The sequence below is a fragment of the Dreissena polymorpha genome, chromosome 10 (genome assembly GCF_020536995.1).
Source record: "Dreissena polymorpha isolate Duluth1 chromosome 10, UMN_Dpol_1.0, whole genome shotgun sequence".
Classification (NCBI taxonomy): domain Eukaryota; kingdom Metazoa; phylum Mollusca; class Bivalvia; order Myida; family Dreissenidae; genus Dreissena; species Dreissena polymorpha.
In genome coordinates, this window is record NC_068364.1 from 69,947,740 (window position 1) to 69,962,416 (window position 14,677).

Genomic DNA, 14,677 nt, shown 5'->3' on the forward strand with positions numbered 1-14,677 from the left:
GACCGAGTTTCATAAAGACCGGACAATGTTAACACGGTGAATGTTGACGCCGCACAACGGACGACGGACAAAAGCTCAAAATGAGCACATTTTGCTCATGTGAGCTAAAAAAAGTTGTTGTTTTTTGAGGATAATAAAGACTGTAGAAGGTTCAAACTATGTGGATGGTTGGCGTGCAACTACAGGGGGATACGTGTATATATTTTTGTGTGTGAGTTTTACGTTTTTAAATAAGGGTTACACTTGCTAAATAGTTGGTTATTTACCGATGGTTTTCTTAGTAAGATTATTACGATATCTCCAATAGCCTTCAGGTCAATTTTAAATCACTGAACGTGTTCTTTTTTGCTGTGTATTGATGTTTCGATATGGATTTTTTCTGCACGTGTCTTAAGTGCCTTCTGTGTTAGTTAACCTTTTTGTTTATATTTTATTTATTTATATGATACGCTATGCGTGCACATATATATTTCTAAAGGTTACGGTGACATTGAGGCTCGAACCATTTTGAAAATGGGATTTACCTTTTTTGTTTGTTTTTAACATTTTCTGGCAACATATTACAAACAGCGACCACCCGGGAACCGTCATCTAGATCAATGATTCCAACTTTTTTTTAATTGTTGTAACATTGTTGTTAATTTTAAAATAAATAACAAAATAGTTCAAAATTCGTAAGGTCCGTTACTCACATCTTGGCCGATCCTTCCGTTAAAAATAATCATGAAAGCATATAAGAAATCACTTGAATGGTATGTTAACAATATTCAGGGCACGAAAAGTTTTCAAGTTTTAATTAGAACGCGAACATACGCTTGTATTCTGAAGTACGAAGAAGATCAAAGAAGAACATCGTGCTAATCGATATTGACTTCCGGTGTGTTTAACGGACGTTGAGTGACGCTTCCGGTTCGATTACCACCATTAGTGGTCGACAAAAATTGGCTTTGCATATCACATAGTGCTTTTGCCTGCTATTGGTGATGGTATTCTGTGCTCTTTCTTCATAGCCAATCCTGAAAGACGTCTTAAAGGGGCCTTTTTACAGATTTTGGCATGTTTTGAAGTTTGTGATTTAATGCTTTATATTGATAATTGTAAACATTGGATCTCAAAGCTCCAGTAAAAAATCAAAAAAAGAATTTAAAAAAGAAAAAAAGGAAACCTCAACAGGGCTCGAACCACTGTCCACTGGAGTCCTGGAGTAAAAAAAAACTCCACGATCTAGACCACTCGGCCATCCTTCCAGATACAAAACCAAACGTACTTCATACTCAATATAAGTAATCCTTGTAGTTTCACAAAATATAGCGACAACAACAAAACTCTCCAAATTATTTATTCATTTCTCGTTGCAACGCTTTATAATTTTCAGGTTTTTAAATCGTCAAAAGGTGCATACAATGGCTATTTAAGAGGATCGTAAATGTTCAGTATTACTGTTTCCTCGCAAATATCATAACTAAAACGAAAATTTGCGAATCCGAAACAATTTTTTTCAATTTTGTTAATTTACTCAAACGTGAAAAGGCCCCTTTAAATCACGCACGCAACATAAGCGAAGTAAGTGATTATCCATCAACAGACGTTAAGTGCTTTTTATAATAATTCAACGTTTTCCCAGCGTTCGTTGACATAAGACAATACATTTAAGTGGGCTATAAAAAATCATCTTTTCAAACTATTTAGGCTGTAGTATAACAACATCAATGGTTCATTTATAACAGGGACGCCTATTCACGTTGCCGAGACCTTTCAAAAAGTTTCAAAAAGCTTTGGTCTTAACTTGGTCTTTAGAGAACATATTGGCGTGTTGAACAAGTGTTTACAGTTTGCAATGATGGAAGCATTAAGTCCATCGAATTACATCGGAGTTAGTAAAAACATGCGGTAAAATTATTTGAAATCAATACATTTGCTCTATTTGTGTTCACTCGGCAAAGGAGCAGGGTGCAATACATTTGCTCTATTTGTGTTCACTCGGCAAAGGAGCAGGGTGCAATACATTTGCTCTATTTGTGTTCACTCGGCAAAGGAGCAGGGTGCAATACATTTGCTCTATTTGTGTTCACTCGGCAAAGGAGCAGGGTGCAATACATTTGCTCTATTTGTGTTCACTCGGCAAAGGAGCAGGGTGCAATACATTTGCTCTATTTGTGTTCACTCGGCAAAGGAGCAGGGTGCAATACATTTGCTCTATTTGTGTTCACTCGGCAAAGGAGCAGGGTGCAATACATTTGCTCTATTTGTGTTCACTCGGCAAAGGAGCAGGGTGCGTTACGCTGCTATTCATCTCTTGATCTTTCAATTGAATTGGAAGGGTAATGTTTATTAATACAAGTAAACAGTAGTGGCAGATGTACTTTTTCTAAGCAGAACACATGTCAATTAAGTGTCACTTTTTAAAAGAAAATTTGTATAAAATGGCAATATTGTAAAAAAAAAGTTATAGCAGTATTTTATTACAAAAATAGTGCATTAAATGTTAATTACATGAACAGTATTGGCATTGTATTTTTCTGCATTTAATGCAGATTTTATAAGCTTGAAATTGCAGGCAGGACATACTTTTAACAGACAAACATGTATTTTTCTGCTATGTTCCAGCATTTATACACTTTCATGTGTTTAAGTGTATTTTTCATCTTCACAAATACACTTTACCTGAAAATAAGTATCTTTAAGCGCTTTTTAGTGTGTTTTAAGCAGATTTTCAAATGCATTTATACACTCTTTACACTCAATAATAAGTTATTAATGTGCATCGAAAACCGTGTCATATGCATACAAGTGCCTATTTAAGAGCAGTTGGCCTAATATGGTCTTTTTGTGGAAAAAATAATGCATTTTGTATTGCTGTTACTTTTAAAATATAGCTTTCCATACAGTTCAATGCAATGTTCAATTATATACACTATGAAAAGTTCGAACAAGACATCAATCTTGGAATAATCTTTTCAATAAAGAATAATATGCTGTTTTAATGTATACGTGTAATAGACATTTGCATATAAAAACTGATTTTACATCAAAACTTAATGTTTTATTAGATTTTTTGAATAATTCAAAAACGTGTCAATGCATGCAGGATCACAGTTTATTGTTCGCGTAGCGTAGCGAACAGCTAATGTTGTTGCTGAAAATTTCAAGTCGGTTCGCTGCTATCTACGGAAAGCTTACTACCCGCCACACGCCGTTTCCGCGCGATAAAGAGTTGTATAATTTATGCAAGAGGTTTGAGTTCTCCAACTATATTCATTCACAAATAGAAACATTATGTGAATATCATGTTAAATGGAATAGTCACGAACGGAGCTTATATAGAAAAGAATCAATAAACAATGATTGTATTAGACGTGTCACGGAAGAGATTGTTTATGAATGATTAAAATATTCCACTTTCTGCTGCGTTTTATTGACGTAGAAAAGGTCATTCAAAATCCAAGGCTATTATTAGATTCGGGAAAACAACGCAATAGTATAAGGTTACGCTTGTCTATATTCTCAATTTATAAAACGTTGAACGTGAGTTCAACAATAACTTCAGGGATACGATAGACAACAACAAAAATGCTTCATAATCGCTAAAATCGAATATAACAAACAATTAAATATAACACGAATGATCTGTTTCGTAACCTCGTTCATGCTTCTACAGCGGGGATTTCTGGGAAACGTTCTTTTGTTCTAAACAGATAGCGGCGATCTTTTGTATTTAAGGGTGCTTACAACGCAATAATAGAAGGTTAAGCTTGTTTATATTCACATTTCTCAATTTATAAAACATTGGACATGAGTTCACCAATAACTACAGGTATACTATAGACAACCACAAAAATGCTTTAGAATCGCTAAAACCGAAAACATCTAAATATAACAAGAAAATATTTTTAAAATGTAGTCGGCGTAATCGCTTACTTCGAAATAAAGTTTGCAATTTACTTTTCTAAATAAATAAAATAAAATGAAAACCAAAGTTTAACAATTGTGTTTTTGTTTTTTCACTTGTAAGTTGCATATTCACCGCATGAAATGTGTGTTATCATTGTCAAACCACACATTAGTGTAAGTAGATAAAAAATATACTACGGGAGTGCACGTCATATGTGTCCTCACATGCCTTATTATGAGTATATTTCTTCTCTATCGAAATATATCGAATATTTAGTTATTACTTAAATGTCAAGTCAGTTCGGCTTATCTACGGAAAGCCTACTACCCGCCACACCTGCCGTATCCGCGAGAGAAAGAGTTGTATAATTTATGCAAGAGGTTTGAGTTCTCCAACTATATTCATTGGTGATTCACAAATGGAAACATTATGTGAATATCGCGTTACGTGTGGCGGAAGAAATTATTTATGAATGATTAAAACAGTCCACTATCTGCTGCGTCTTAATGACGTATTACAGGTCATTCATAATCCGAGGCTATTACTAGATTCAGGAAAACAACGCAATAGTATAAGGTTACGCAGAGACGTAGGTAATCTACGTCTCTGGGTTACGCTAATCTATATTCTTAATTTATAAAACGTTGAACATGAGTTCAACAATAACTTTAGTGATACGATAGACAAAAACAAAAATGCTTTATAATCGCTTAAACCGACTATAAAAAAACAATTAAATATTAGTAAAATTATCCGTTTCGTAATCTCGTTCATGCTTCTACAGCGGGGTTATATTTGACATTTCTGTGAAACGTTCTTTTGTTCTCAACACATACCGGCGATCTTTTGTATTTACGGGTGCAAACAACGCAATAGTAAAAGGTTAAGCTTGTTGATATTCACAATTCTCAATTAATAAAACGTTGAAAATGAGTTCACCTATTACCACAGGTTCACAATAGACAACCTCTAAAATACTTTATAATCGTTAAAACAGAATATTTAAAAAACAACTACATATAACAAGAAATATCTTTTAAAAAGGTAGTCGGCGTTAATGCTGACTTTGAAATAAAGTTTGCAACTTACGTTTCTAAATAAATAAACTGAAAACAAAAGTTTAACTATTATGTTGCGTTTTTTTCACTTGTAAGGCGCATATTCACCGCATGAAATGTGTGTTATCATTGTCAAACCACAAATTAGTGTAAGTATATAAAAAATAAAACTACGGGAAAGCACATCATATGCGTCCTCACATGCCTTATTCTGAGTATATTTCTCCACTATCGAAATATATCGTATGTTTATATTTGATTTAAACGCAGTTTTCTTTCGACACATTTAAATCACACTTTCATAGCCGCGTCATGAGAAAATGGGTCTTATGCGTTTCGGCCAGGGTATCTTAAACTCAACATGTGCATATACATATATATAGGTACAAATCTCATTGCGAATTGTAAATGGCACATTTTTGAACAATGCTTTTCGATACAAAATTGAATTCAAAATAGCAAATTTGTAAATAAGGGCAGCCTATCAAGACGTTCGGGAACGATTTCCAGACCCTCTGAAGAATATTAACCGTACCCGGGGTACATAGAAGTTAACTTAGGGCAACCCGGGGTACATGTAAGTAGTACCCGAGCCGACAATTACCAATCGAGGACTGGGATGTCACGGGTTCGATCCCCAATGTTCTTTTAAACTCTCCCAAAGACACCAAGTACTGGTTCTTGGCTCAGGAAAGTCATTCAAGAGCATTTCAAATAACTAGTAAGTACTTACTAAATACCTAATTACAGTTTAATTCATTTTATTTTGAATCAAGCAAATGTGAACAAACATTATAAATACTGTATACAATTTACATATTCTTCTACTTAAAAATAAATAATCATGATCATTTAATAATGATAATGATATATTTTAATTCTAAATGATAATAATTAAACAAAACATGTCAATTATTTTTTTTATTAAGATACAGCAAATAATATCAGACACGTAAATGAATTAAATTAATAATCAACCCAGACATTATTTGATTTAATTTTTAATACATAACCTATCATCATAGGTATTTTAAGCCAGTACTGCGATCGGAAATCTAAAGACTGTTTTGCATGAAAATTCCATCGTCTACATGATCGATTCGCTTCCTCAAACTAAACAAATATTTCCTGTGTACCGGAACATCGCGAAACGTAATGCATCCAGTATCACTTTCGGTTTGGTTGGTTACGTAAATACAGTGATTTTTTTTTCAAAAAGGACACTAAAATGATCGAATAATGTTGGGGAACTATACAGCCTTATAACAATAGACGTATAACCTTTTTAGTGAGTTTTGTGAGTGCAGTTTTTGGCACCAAAACGTACTTTAAACTTGCACGTGCAAATATTATCTACGTAATACAATACGTCATAACCTTTATCGCTTGTTTATAATTGATCATGATGATAGTTCCGTCTTCATTGTGCCATCGTTTAGTGTGAAGAAATGTTTTGAGACATTCCAAAGTTGGTATGTAGGGCCTTTCTTTTACTTATAAAAACATGGATAACATATATCAAGTAATGTAAGAAATTTAAGGTAACATTTCGAGTTAAAGAAATAATATGTAGACTATATTGCCTCTTCGTGAGTACATTCTACATTATTTACGAAATCTCCAATGCAAAAATGCAATCTCGGTTGTATTCGAGCTATATCTTTCAACACTTTTATTTAAATGTTATTTTAATAATCCATCATAGACAGAGTGCTAAACACACAATCATGTCATATTTAACTGCATCCTTGAAATAAACAATGAAACCCAGCGATACACTTGAAACGATAACGCCGATTAAAATTGTAACCGAGTATCGGGTTAAACGTAGATTATTTAACCCTTCAAAACATTTCCACGATGAACACGATTGGTATGATATACTTTAACGAGTATTGCACGGTATGATATTGTAAAATCACCTGAATAACTTCACCATCAAGACCACGATTTCAAATGTGCCGTCAATTTTGAAAGTGGTAACACTGCTTACCAAGGTTTTGGCACATTTTGTGCTCAAATGGTTGCTTCCCTTGTTAGTAGATTTAAGCTTCATTTAGTTGCAACTATAGACAAAAAAACACGTATTCAGGATAAAAGGTACATGTCACGTGATAAGCAACTGTAGTTTTAATAGCCCCGCAGTTGTATTGCACTGTCTTTGCTTAGTACCAAACAACTGATTATGTTCTAATTGGATTCAAAAGCATCAGCATGTGGCAATTATCAAACAAATTGAACTCCTCTTCTCATTAGTGAGTGTTAAATAATGCCGTAGAGTGTATTTTCCGATTTTGAATTGGAGGGCCCCTAATATTTATTTTCTCGGTAGAATCTTTATTTTAGCATAACTACCCCTTAAAATAAGAACAGTGCGTTAATTCTCGTGAAACATTTTTAAGCATTTAGCGTTCTTTTTATATATTACACTTACCGGTAATTGTTATATTACACTTACCGGTAATTGGTTTTTTACACTTACAGGTTATTGTTTTTATTACGCTTACCGGTAATTGTTTTAACAGAGAATAATAGATTAGTGTTGATTATAGATCAGGTTTATCATGCGAGGCTTAGAAAACAAAAAGCACGAGCCTTGGCAAGTGCTTTTTCATTTTCGTGCCGAGCATGATAAACCTGATTAATAATCAACACTAATCTATTATTCTATTTATCCCACTTTTTATTTTGTAAACCTTTTTGTTTAAACAAAATTAGTTTGACTGGATAATTTCGCTGGATTTATGACGTCATTTCGTCGAAATATTGACGGCCTTTTAATCAACGGGGCTTTAATCAACCGAATTCGCTGTAAAAGTGGGATAAATTACACTTACCGGTTATTGTTTTTATACTTGTTGAGCAAATGTTTTAACACACAGGTGGAAGTAACGTACCCTGGATAGTATTTTTATTTTTTATTTTTTAGGAGCCCAATATATTCAAATAAATATATAAAATCATGTTTAATGAGAAAAAAAATGACAAAGAGCCATGAAAAAAAATCCCCACCCTCTGATATTGGAATCATAACAAGGTCATTAACTAGAATTTATCATAGACCTGTCTTCGCTGACCGCAAAAATGTCAAAAGTAGCTTTAATCAAAAGCATCCATTGATCCTCCTATGGGCAATTGGACAACCTTTCAAGAAAAGTTAACTTCAAAAATATCTGTCCAGCCGTTAACTCACAGTCGGTCAAAAACCGAACAATAGTTCGAGTCCGTTTGTCAACCCGAATAAATCTTCTACAGACTTTCAAACAATATTTTAGAGTTTTTGCCCCTTAATCGATAGCTCGCGTCCTATTCCTTTGAAACAACGAAGCGCGTCAAATAATGCATGCATATGCAACCACTTACCCCTAAAAACTAATTCCAAAATGTTATATTTTCTTTGCAACAACTGTTTTAACTCTAAATTTGATTTACTTGAAAACGAAAGTAGCCATCGCTCTTGAACCCGGCTTAGCAGTGAATTACACTGACAGAGCCAGGCACATAAATATCCAATCAACAACAACAACGATGTTTTAATAAATGTGAATAAATGGAAATTACTTATCATTCTGATTGTATTGGAATAAGTTTTTAGGGGTAAGTGGTTGCATATGCATGCATTATTTGACACGCTTCGTTGTTTCAAAGGAATAGGACGGGAGCTATCGATTAAGGGGCAAAAAATAAAAAATATTGTTTGAAAGTCTGTAGAAGATTTATTCGTGTTGACAAACGGACTCGAAATATTGCTCGGTTTTCGACCGACTGTGAGTTAACGGCTGGACAGATATTTTTGAAGTTAACTTTTTTTGAAAGGTTGTCCAATTGCCCATAGTAGGATCAAGGGATGCTTTGGATTAAAGCTATTTTTTACATTTTTGCGGCCCGCGAAGACAGGTCTATAATAAAGTCTAGTTGATGACCTTGTTATGATTCCAATATCAGAGGATGGGGATTTTTTTTCATGGCTTTTTGTCAATCTTTTTCTTATTAAATATGATTTTATATATTTATTTGAATATATTGGGCTCCTAAAAATATATATATGAACAATACTATCCTGGGTACGTTACTTCCACCTGTGTTTTAACATTCATATTTTAGATTCATGGGGGGGGGCATAGAGACTGGCTCTATTTACAATATATTACCAAAAGATGAGTAGATACAAAAAAATGCAAGCATGTTAACGGTTTACTTAAGAAATTACAAAATGTACTCTTTGTTGAAAATTGCAAGCAAATGATCAGTTTGAACATCGATGAGAAAAGCATAAAATAATAAATATTTTAAACTAGGTTTATACTATTTTCTCTATTTCAATTAACTTTACTTTACATGTTTGTGCATTTTAAATGCAAGCAAGTAAGCTGCCTACTGTCACTGAATAAAAGTGGTGTATGGTAATTTCATGTAAACTCGAGATATTGAGTGGAAATAGTTTTGTTTTGTTTTTTCGCTATAGAAACATAGACTTCACTCTGACTGGTCCCATATGCAAAAGCTTCTTAGAAGACTAAATTGTGCAACTTTTTTATCAAACCAGTGTTTTATTTTTACTGTAACTGTTAAATGAAATTTTCCAAATAATTCCTGATATTATTTACGGTAATTCCATGTAAACTCAAGTTATTAAGTGGAAATAGTTTTTTTTCTTTTTTTCGCTACAGCTACATAGACCTTGCTCTGACTGGTCCCATATGCAAAAGCTTCTTAAAGGACTCAACTATGCAACTATTTGATCAAACAAGTATTTTATTTACTATAACTGTTTAATGAAATTTTCCAAATTATTCCTGAGCGAATGACATACAAACACGTTTTTAATTTGATTTAGGCTAACAAACAACTGTTTGTGAAAATTGGTGCTGTAAGGCTCAGGACGTAGATATATTTCGGGGGTTAATAGAAAATTGTCCCCCTTTGCAAAAGTGATGTAAAACCAAAGCCGATCATAATATTTACCCTTCCCCTCAATAGTACCGACTACCCTATTATTCAATAATAAAGCACCATTATTTTTTTCTAATTGGCCATGTTTTCTTTTTAAAGAAGCAATTCTCTGAATCGCCATGAATACGCCGATCTGTATGACACTGTGTCTGCATGTACTCGCCGTGTTGGGACAACCTGCGATTGGACAACTTGCGACGGGACAACCTGCAACGGGACAACCTGCGACGGAACAACTTTCGATGAAACAACTTGAGTCCTATTATGACGAGCTGGCTGACAGTAAGGTAGGACGTGAATGTTTAACAATGGATATAAGCTGTAATTAAATCTAGATATAATTTGCGACTTTAGCAAATACAGCTCATCATAAAAAAAACAACAACAATGAAGCATTCATAAATACACAAGCGTCACAATAACAACAAAAATTTTATTCATTAAAAAAATTATGAATTTTGTGAGACTGTAATGTGTCAGTAAAGTCTCTTATCTTTGTAACAAAGTTGAGTGAATGTTTAAAATCTGTTACTGATTGATATCTCTCTGATGTCATTTGAGGAATGAAAGGCAAACTCGTTACATTCCACGCGTTACAAACTTAAACATGAAGAAATTGTCTAATAAGCTTAAAGTACTACTGTCATAAGTATTTACTCAGCTTTGTATCCAGTAGGGATAAATATAAATTTACACAGAACAAGTTCCACTATTTTCTGATAAATTTCGCCTAAATACGCCTTTTCAAAGTTTGTTTTAACAAATTAACTACATTTTCTTTCTATTTCTCAACACAAACCTAAGGAAAAGAAATAGACAGAAAATGTAGTTAATTTGTTAAAACAAACTTTGAAAAAGCCTATTTAGGCGAAATCTATACGAAAAGAGTGGAACTTGTTCTGTGTAAATAAATACTTACGTAAAATAATCATTATTTTTATAGTAAATTAGATAAACAATCTTGCAAGCTCGTTTACTTAAAAAAATAGAAATAATATCTTGTTGGAAAATGCAAGCCAATTATCAGTTTGAAAATCAATGTGCAATAAATTAATTAATAAATATTTGAAACCAGGTTTACATTATGTACTATTACTACTAATCTCTTATCTTAAGAAGATCACACATTCAGATAAACGCCTTTAAACAGCATTGTTATCTTTGTTGCATTGTAGTCATATGATTAACATATTTAGTCAAGTATATCACACACATTTAACAAAATAAACATTGACATTGAAACACTCACGTGCATGCGCTAGCACATGCATCTACACTCATATCACATTGTAATGTAACAAATTATTATTTAATAACAAATAAGGCACACGCAAATCAACGTAAATAAGGTAAAAAGGAGCGTGTCGATGCAAACAATCATATGCTGTGAAAGTTGACAGATGTGAAGTATTTACACTGATCTTAAAATTTAAACGATCTTCCATTCAAGTTCTTAACAACTTACCTTTAGCAGAACTTACAGGAATTATTTAATGGAATGTTGCGTACAAGACCCAAACTACTGTGTCATTGTCACATTTAAGTCTTTAGGAGTGTTGTGATTTTAAATAACTTGGCAGTTGTTAAAAGCACGCATAGTTTATTGAATACTATGGCGCACACAATGACCAAGTCCCTAGGTCAGACGTATAGGTCACAATACAGGATTAAAGGTAAAATAAGGTTGAGACTTTGTACACTCTACAACTGACAAAAGCACTCTATTGTCCTACGTAACTTTCTCACATTTGTACGTTTTTTTTCTTGCAATATAAACTCAAAATAAGAAACATGTTATACATGTATTTGAAAAAATAGTTAATACAACTCTATTTAATTCAATGCCAAATACATAAATATTTTATTTTTGTATTCAATTGTGTATCCCTTGAACTTTGTTATGTCAATTGTCTCTCAAAGCGCAAAAGGGTATCTATAGTTAATACTCAATACCTGTAACAACTTAAGCAGAGCCCAGCGCTGGTAGCTCTCGAAAAAAGTACGATACTCTCGAGGCAGAGGTAAATGCCCTGAATAAGACAGATGGATCTTGTGATTAATCTGTTTTTGACTTTGTAGATTTAATGTTTCATCATCCACAAAGTAAGGATGGAGGAGCATTACCTTTGTCTGACCATATATTAATTCAATCGCCGCGTTTGGTTTTTGAGGTCGAACGCATTTCCCCGACTTTATCTATATCTGTATCTATAAGACTCCAGACATTTTTTTCCACATGACTTTCTGTCTTTTATTTCAATATGTCTGTCTGTAATCCGGTATGTTGTTTCCGAACGTGAACTCGAGGACATATGTATAAAAACTAATTAAACTTTAAGCAGAATGTGAAAGACAAAAATGCACAGAAAATGAGGTTCTCTACCTGTTTAATTTACAGGACCTCATTAGCATTTGAAATCGCAATTTTCTAATAAGCTCTTAAGATGTTGACACTGTCAATTAAAGGGCGAAGGTTAAAGGTTTCGTCATTGTATTGTATTGACGATAGCAAGTGCACTAGACTGTTTGGTTACAAATAATGCTTTTTCATTCTAATATGCCATATTCGATCATAGTATACTAATCTTTTTTCTAATAGGTACATGGTTCCGTTCATGAATATGACGGTCACTGGCATTGGTCGACCACTCCATATCGCATGAAATAGTATGTCTATCTGCAAGTGAATGTCAGATCATATCCAATTGCCATGTAGACAATAGTTTTACATTATTATATACATGTACCCATCGTTTTTCTGCTATCAATAACACATACACCATGGTGTTGATTTCTCTGTCATTACAGGGCAAAATCGTCGAAACAGTTCCTCTGTTGCGTTCACTGCTCTACTGAGAAGCTTCGTAGAGGATATTGGCGTAGGCCAGAAAATAATCTTCTAAAATGTGGTCCTAAACAAAGGCGGTGCGTATAATCCATTGACCGGAGTCTTTACAGCGCCCATCACTGGCCTCTTTCTGTTTGTGGCAACGTTGTTAAACAGGCCCGCAGAAAAAGCAATGCACGCAGTACTTTTGCACTCCGGTAGAAATGTCGCCATTCTTCACGCGTCTGCAAAGATGTGGGACGAAGGTAGCCAAACTGTTATCATTCAGATGAACAAAGGCGAACACATTTGGATACAGAACATAAATCCATACCACAATATTCTTATTGGTCTGGGGTTCAGCTCATTTGCGGGGGTTCTTTTAGAATGAGAATGGAAAAAAATAGTGCGAACAAGTGCAAGAAGCTGATTCAAACTTAAGTAGCAAGCTCATACCCAATATATGTTTATTAGCCTATAACGTGACAATGCTGGTATTCTCGAGGAAAAATAAAGAAACATGTAAAAAAGTTTTAAGGACATTTTTTATATCCTACATAAATTATTTATGTTCTATGATAATAGACCAAGTGTCGTGTTTTTGTTATGCATAAACTTTTGTGTTTGTTATTATTGTATGTATGTTGCTGACCAGAATAAGTAAGAAATAGGAAATCCCACTATGGGCCCTATGGAAAAATAGTGACCAGTCAGACAGACGTTCAGCTTCGGTCCATTCGCAGTTAGTCATTATTATGCCATTGGGCCCAAAGTATGTTTCTTTATATTGTACCGAACATTTTCATCCTGGGTTTCAACCATTTCTTCTTGAACTATTGTTTTAGTTGCATCTTTGTGAAACCTGGACGTCATACGTTGTACTTGCGCATGCGCGGTCGATTTTTACCAAAAAAACGCTGACTGTCCTTTGTAATAAATCAGCCTATTATAAAAATAAAATAACGACGAGGCTTGCTGAGCTGTTCATTTATTTAGTTCAAGCCTGGGTTATTACAAAACGATAGAACATTTACCTGTTTAACTGGTATTTATACCTGCATTCACCCAGAATTAAAAAAAAACAACATAAAAAACAAGTAATTGCTAGGAGTCTTCATTTTTAGCGCGGATGAATATTGTTTTATGTTTGACGCCTTAGAATAGTTTTTTGCTGTTTGTGTTGCTATTTGATTCTTGAATGTAATACAAATTATCATAAGATTGTGTGATATGTGCAATATTTTTCATTTAACAATGATGGCGTCATACTTGAATCCAAGTAATAATATAGACCCCAAAGAATTGACTGATAAAACACCAACTGACCTTAGTTATGGAAAATGTAAAGCAGGCAGCTTTGTTCCAGGTCTAGATGCGTATTTGATTTAATAAAAGTTATTAGTTACCTGTCCAAATACTCTTGATTGCCTCTATGGAAGTTTACGGAAAAAACGGTCATATAGATAAAGAAGGACACATTTATGTGACATTCACTCTTTAAGAATAATCACAGAAAGACATGTTGGTTTCTGCTACTTGCTGTTTGCGTTATAACGGTTGTACTTACTGTTACCGATAGCCATTAATGATATAATGTCATATACCACATCCACTTATCACAAATACCTGTGCTTTTTAACACACGTCCTTGTTTAAAACGATTCTGTGTAGCGCCCTTGGCCCTAAATAACACAACCTTGTAAAATTTGTATTTATAGTGATACGTATACCTATTTGTCTTGCCGCAGGAACTCCGTAATATTTCCGTTTACGCAAAGTTTCTGGTATCTTCCGTCACGGTGTGAATGCATGCATTTTATTAACATGTCCTGCTCGAAGCATTTTGTTTAAGAGGGTTTCAGAAACAAAAAATGTACCTTTCCGACCTCTTTTGTGATAACAATTATCATTTGTTTAGCTCTGGCTCTAGTTTAATGTGTGTTTGTG

The 14,677-nt window shown here is 33.8% G+C and overlaps 1 protein-coding gene and 1 long non-coding RNA gene across 6 annotated transcripts in view; one reads left to right on the top strand and one right to left on the bottom strand.

Moving 5' to 3' along the window:
• The window catches only part of LOC127849350 (type-2 ice-structuring protein-like), a 196,128-nt gene extending 189,182 nt beyond the window's left edge, over positions 1–6,946 (bottom strand). For all 4 annotated transcript variants that reach the window (XR_008034859.1, XR_008034858.1, XM_052382088.1 and 1 more), the window contains exon 1: positions 6,328–6,946. The gene's annotated coding sequence lies outside the window, so the exon portion shown is untranslated. The remainder of the gene's footprint in view (positions 1–6,327) is intronic.
• LOC127849352 (uncharacterized) lies at positions 6,345–12,966 on the top strand. Of its 2 annotated transcripts, none has more exons than XR_008034861.1 (3): positions 6,345–6,422; positions 10,003–10,190; positions 12,712–12,966. It is a non-coding gene; the product is annotated as an uncharacterized LOC127849352 (long non-coding RNA). The 2 variants fall into 2 exon arrangements; XR_008034862.1 differs by lacking the exon at positions 12,712–12,966 and adding an exon at positions 11,875–11,956.
• Positions 12,967–14,677: the final 1,711 nt, after the last annotated feature.